The 6434-nt window shown below is 44.1% G+C and overlaps 1 pseudogene; it reads right to left on the reverse strand.

The window, feature by feature from the left end:
- Window positions 1–2067: 2067 nt before the first annotated feature.
- LOC147901370 (uncharacterized) lies at window positions 2068–3779 on the reverse strand (annotated as a pseudogene).
- Between the last annotated feature and the right edge of the window lie 2655 nt (window positions 3780–6434).

Genomic DNA, 6434 nt, shown 5'->3' on the forward strand with positions numbered 1-6434 from the left:
AAAATCTTACACAAAATGTAGGCTTACAATGCGATGGTATTGTCGATTGATTACTTGACGAAGGAAGGCACATGTCCTTCCCCATGTAGATGTGTTGCACCTTTGCAAGCAATCCTTTCTTCCCAAGCTTGAACTTCATGATGCGGCCCTTCCATTCATGCAAAAGATAACCTCTTTTGTTCTGGGGAAGCGTATGTGGACCCTTGGCAGATCCTCTCATGACTATCCAATCATTCAAGTTGTAGGTGCAAGGCACCCATTCACCCAGTGCATTTTTGCTCTTGTGGGACACATAGTTCATGTATGGTCTCCTCACTATGCTTGTACAGAGGTCACAACAACAATAGTGGACTAGAAAGTGCAGCTTGGAGGGAGAGAGCAGCTCTGATAGAGGGAGAGAGAGGGAGAAGGTATAGAGGGTGCAACTGAAGGTTGAGAGAAGCTGCAAGAGGTGCTGTAACTAGGAATGGAGGGAGAAAGAGTAGAGGGGGAATGAGCAGCTACTCCAGGAGGTGTTATAGCTAGGAATGGAGGGAGAAAGAGCAGAGGGGGATGGGCAACCACTACAGGAGGTACTGTAGCTAGGAATGGAGGAAGAAAGAGCATGGGGGGATGAGCAGCTGCTGCTGTAGGAAATAGGTGTGCTAATGTAGGGCTAAGCAGAGGCCTCCATGGACATGTATGTAGACCAACATGAAGGGTTTATATTGTCTTAATAATACTCCAACTTTGTTCTCTTTTCATTTGTCAACCAGTGGGTCTACAAAGTGCTCAGTAGGGACATTTGAAAATCTTGCATGTTGACCTTTTCAGGTGGCATGGTCAAGTATGCATCTACTTTCCATCGGTTTCCATCGGATGAACCATTTCCTTATGTCTGTTGCCCACCCTGTACAAATGATCTTACTTTTGTGATTCTTTTGAAGCTTTGTGCTAGCAGTCCATGCTCTATAAGGTAGTCTATCTGGTGGCATTTGCTGCACCTCTAGCAAATATTGCATAACTCTAATCAATGCATGAAATTCGATCGGCCTCCTACCTGTTTCTAATAGAAGCACTGAGTATGGCATAGTGGGTTTGACACCGAGGTGCCTGTGTAGAAATGCTTTCTACATTTTTTCAATCTCATTCCATGTAGATGCTGAAATATTGCCTCCCCATACTTCCACTCCATATAACACTGTCTACACTACATATGCATCAAACAATACATTTTGAATTTTCCAATTTCTAATGTCAATGTGCCTGTAGTCATTCTCAAAATTGGTAGTATTTCCCCCACCGAGTATCCATCCTTTTGTGTATGTATTGCCACCATCTGTGATCCGCCGGGATGTCAATCCCCAAATATTCAATAATCTATCCATCAAAAGTGATCTGAGGAGGATGGTCATGCTGATTGGTACATACTGCCGTCATCTTTGTTTTTCCTACATTCACTTGCAGCCCACTTTCACTGCAAAAAGTCTTGAGCACCTTTAGTAGTTTGTGCATAGAATCCAGGTCGTATGCAAAGAGAACCACATCTTGTGTGTATAGTAACAATAGCACTATCCATAATCCCAGTTCCGGTCCTTGCAACCCTTCTTCTACTACAAACTCATTGATGAGTTCTTCCAGTTGATCAATGCATATGCCAAATAGGGTGGTTGATAGAGGGCAGCCTTGTTTCACTCCCATATTGCTCTCAAAAACATCTGACATGCCCTATAATTACTTGAGTTGGCATAGTACTTTCTCGTAGATCCGAGAAATGCCTACTCTCAAGGCCAAGGGGACTCCTATTTCTTGCATTCTTTTCCATAATCCTCCTCTCGAGACTGTGTCAAATGCTTTCTTGAAATCGACAAAGCAACAGAATAGAGTATGTCCTCTTAGTCTACTCTCATTCATGAGGACTCTCAAGGTAATGAGGTGATCTTCTATCCTATGTTCCTTGTGAAATCCTGCTTGTCCAGTGGCCCGTTTCGGGGCTTCTTCTACCCAGGAACTGATTTTCATTTCAAAAACTGTACTGAAGAGCTTGGCTAATGTGGAGCTTACCATTATAGTTATGTAATTTGTGACTTAATTTTTGTCTCCTCTCTTATATAAAGGCTGAACCCAATTCTCTTGCCATTCCTGAGGGAAACCATGGTGTAAAGCATGTGTTAAGATGTGCCAGAGCCATGTTCTTGCTCGGTCTCCTGTCCATTTCACAAATTCAGAATGTATCTTCATGTGATTTGAAGCTTTGCCATTAGCCATCTTTTTTAACCGGACTTCAATGTCTTCAAAGGTGAAAGGATTGGTATATATGTCCAACAAATCTTTCTTCCCCATTCCTGTGGCATGCAGGTGATTGTACAACTTGGTACCATATTCAAGCATGGTTGCATTTGATATATCCCCTATGACCTGTTTCCTTTTGGGGTTCTTTATGAAAGTAATTAGATCAGATTTTTCCCTTTCTAGAATTGAAGCAAGCACCAGATCTGTGACCCAATTCTCAGCCTTAGGGTCCACCTCGGGGAGATTCCTTGCTTCATAAAAGCCATTCTTCACATTGACCTGTGCATCCTTTTGAGGCTCCTTTTCTTGCCCTGCACTATCACTGCCTGCCTTCACCCCATCCTCTATTGTAATTGACCCAGTATCATCAGTCCTTTCCTTCAATAATTTTTTTAAAATGCATGAAGGGCTCATTTCATCTTCTCATCACTGTTAAAAAATTTAGAGTCCTCCATATTCCAATCTTTAAATAACCTTTTGACAAAACCTTTTACGCCAGGACTGCTTTCCAATGTAGGAACTTCGGGCATCACCTTGTCTTCATCTTCGGGGTGAACTCGGAAAAATCTTTGAAAGAGAAAAAACTCTGGCACATCCTCTTCATCAAGACTCATTGTACCTTTCTCCTCTTCCTCAGGTCTCTCTCAGTTGTCATTTGCTTTTTCCTTGTCATCACTTTTATCATGAAATAGCCACCAAAAAAAACCCTCATCCTCCCCAATTTTGTTTCCAACTTTATCTTCAGTATCTATTTTGTCAATATCTCATCAATATGCATCGGAAGAAACTCTAAGAGTTGGGAAGATCATTACTATGCACACCCTTCTCATCATCATTCTTCTCCCTCAAGAGTCTGTGTGAAGAAACTATTAGACTCACCTTTCTTGGGCTGCTCAACTTCATCATCCTCCTTGTTTTGAAATGTCTTCAAAAATGCACCCGCACTTTGGTTTCAAGCATTAGCTTCTTCTTCAAAGCATTCAAAGATGAGTGCATGTCCTCTGACGGACTGCGAGACTCTTCCTCACTTATGGGAGTTGGAGAAGCAACTGGTGATGAAACTTTTTGTGAAGTCGGTGATCCACAGAGATTAAGAAGGCATCAAGATGAGAGAAGCTTGAATATTCTAGTAGCCTTTCAACTTCCTTTGAATCGATAGCCTCCTCAGTTTCGGCTAATAAATACCAGTGTACTTTAGGGGCAATTTTAAGGGACTTAGGACACCCATCCACCATTAACTTCTCCAATGAATGGCTGGACCTGTGCACAAGCATGAAGCAAAGTTGGACAAGCTGGTCCTCAATCCCAACCATGGCAGTGTGTACATTTTGTTGCAGAGATAATATCTAACACCCTGGTCCTCATGCTTAAACAAGTATCTAACTGCGATCCATTCACAAAAAAAGGCCGAATCAGAGAAACGAATGAGCCATCCATTGTCCCCCACTGGGCTTGGTGTCTTCAGTATCTAACCCTATTTGTCAGTTATAACTGAGAAGATGCACCATGGCACCATTTTGCATGGAATCCTGAAATAACCTGTCTCAGTCTGCCAAAGACGACGGTCACATCACATCCTTTGATCCTCTGAGGTTGATAGCCCTACACATTTCATACAGCCCATGTAGACGAACTATTAAAGGTAGAACCGAGAAACTCTCTAGATCCTAAGTAATTGGATTTTGCTTCCATTCAAACAAGCAACCCTGAGCATGTTGCTGCAATGATCATTAAGATTTTGCATGACTAGTCCTGAAAACTAGAAACCTTGCTGATCGTTACATAGGGATGCCCAATGTGAGGCACTAGGGAGATTCACAGTTGCTTAGAAAACGGCATCACTTGGCAGGCAACTTGCTGATGCAGAAAGAGAGTCGTCGCATTTAATTGAGGGAAGGAAATGCAAGGGGGGAGGGCAAGTAGGAATCGGAGCAAGAGCAGAAAGGGGAAAGGTAAGGAGATCTCCGAGGGGGAGAGAGAGCACAAACTGAGAGAGGAAGATGTCGATGATGATGATGATGATGATGATGATGATGCTCTTGTTGCTATTAAAGGAGTGATGGATGGAGCTAGTGCAGGTGCTCTAGTGCGGGAAGAGGGAGCTCCAGGGAGGTGGAGATGGAGATAGCGATGGCAATGGAGCGATGGAATGCTACTCGAGTGCTATTAGAAAATGAAGCCAAAGGAGAAGACAAGGATGATGAAGCCGATGAAGAAGCAAGAGAGGGGGGACCAAAAATGCAAATTTCCTTTTTTTGCCCCCTTTTTTACCTCCATTGTTTTCTTTTCTTGAAATCCAACCCTCAATTTAAATTTGAATCCCCCCAATCGCAAAAGCTTTTTAGCTATTTGCATGTGTAAATCCAAGTAAAAAGCCCTCTCCCCCACCTTTCCTTGCTTCCCCCCAAAACAAAGGCTTGGATGGTAGGTCTCTCTCTCTCTCTCTCTCATCTTCAAGATTATGATTCTCTTTTCAAGTGTGTGTTTGTGTATGTGTGTGGGGCCCCTTCTCTCTCTCTCTCTCTCTCTCAGTCGTAGTCGGTTAGGCTCAATTGGGTGACCGACCCAGTCTGCCCAAAACGGTCGATTGGGGGTCGGTCCCGAAATAGGCCACCGACCATACGATAGAACCGGTGTGCAAAACAGAGCAGCTAACCTATGGTCACCATTCGGCCCATCCGAGATCATCTGAGGCTCCAAACGGGCCCCGCAACCTAAGAGTGGGCTGCCCTGAGAAATGCTCCATCTACCCTCAGTGCAGTCAGTCAAGGAATGCCTTCCCGCACTTGCATGTAGCCTAGTTGGTGGTGTGCCAACTCTATCTGAAGCCGTCCAGCCATCAGGCCACACATGGCCCCCATCTGGTGTCCAAACCAGGACCTACTAGATAACCGAGCTACTCAAATGCCTTCTCCTCATATGGGGGGCTTACAAGTAGAGTTAGCTGGTTCCTGCATAGTTATAAGAGAGTGGAGCATTGATATCTAACACCCCCCCTCAATGTCCACTCGCAAGTGAATTTACTTTTTTGGCCCAATGCCAAGTCGATGAAGATGCCTCTCAAGCAAGCTCTTCCAAGAGCCTTCATGAAGATGTCCGCAACATTCTCTGTAGTCGGACAGTACACCAAGTCGACCTCTCCATCCATGATGAGCTCACGTACAAAGTGATATTGAATCTCAATGTGTTTTGTGCGAGCGTGGAACACCTGGTTCTTTGCAATCGCCATGCAACTCTGATTGTCACATGATAACTGTGTAGGCTTGTTCTCCACTGCACCCATGTCCCCCAAAATCCTCCTCAACCACACTGCCTCGCAAGAAGCAAAGCATGTAGATTTGTACTCGACCTCGGTAGAAGAAAGAGCAACTATGGGTTGCTTCTTGCTGACCCATGAAACAACTCCAGATCCAAGTGAGAAACAGTACCCTATCACTGATCTCCTACTGTCCACATCTCCTGCCCAATCCGAGTCACAGAATCCGGTGGGGATGTTGCCCTTGGTATAGGTGATGCCATAATCAAGTGTGCCTTTGATGTATTTCAGCACTCGCATCCATGCCCTCCAATGGTTCTCCCGGGGCTTATTGGAAAACCTGCTTAGTACACCAGTCACAAAACTGATGTCCAGCCGTGTGTTGCACAGGTAAATCAAGCTGCCCACAAGCCTTCTATACTTTGCTTCATCCTCCAGTGGTGATGAATCCTCGTTTGAGAGCTTCGTGTCAACCTCCATAGGGGTACCAACTGTCTTGCACTCAGCCATGCCAAATGCCTTCAGTATCTCTCCAGCATACTTCAGCTGTGAAATGAAGATCTGTTTCGGCTCCTGGCAAACTTCAATCCCCAAACAAAAATGCATCAGTCCTGTCATTTCAAACTCTCTTCCTAGCAAATGCTTCGTCTGTGAGATCTTCTCTTCATGATTCCCTATTATGACAAGGTCGTCCACATAAAGGACCACGATCATACACCTGCCTCCTTCTCTGAAGATATACAAATTTGCATCAGATGGGCTATGGGGGATGCTTCAACGTATGCATGGCCATTGGCAAACTTTATGGAATATTGTTGTTAATATGGCATTATGCTATATTCTTTATCATAATATAAAGTCCCTTTTTGCAAAAAAGAAGAAGACATTACGGCATTTCTTAAGGAGA

This window comes from Dipteris shenzhenensis, chromosome 6 (genome assembly GCF_047967505.1).
Source record: "Dipteris shenzhenensis isolate YYH24624 ecotype China chromosome 6, Dip_SZ_1.0, whole genome shotgun sequence".
NCBI lineage: Eukaryota > Viridiplantae > Streptophyta > Polypodiopsida > Gleicheniales > Dipteridaceae > Dipteris > Dipteris shenzhenensis.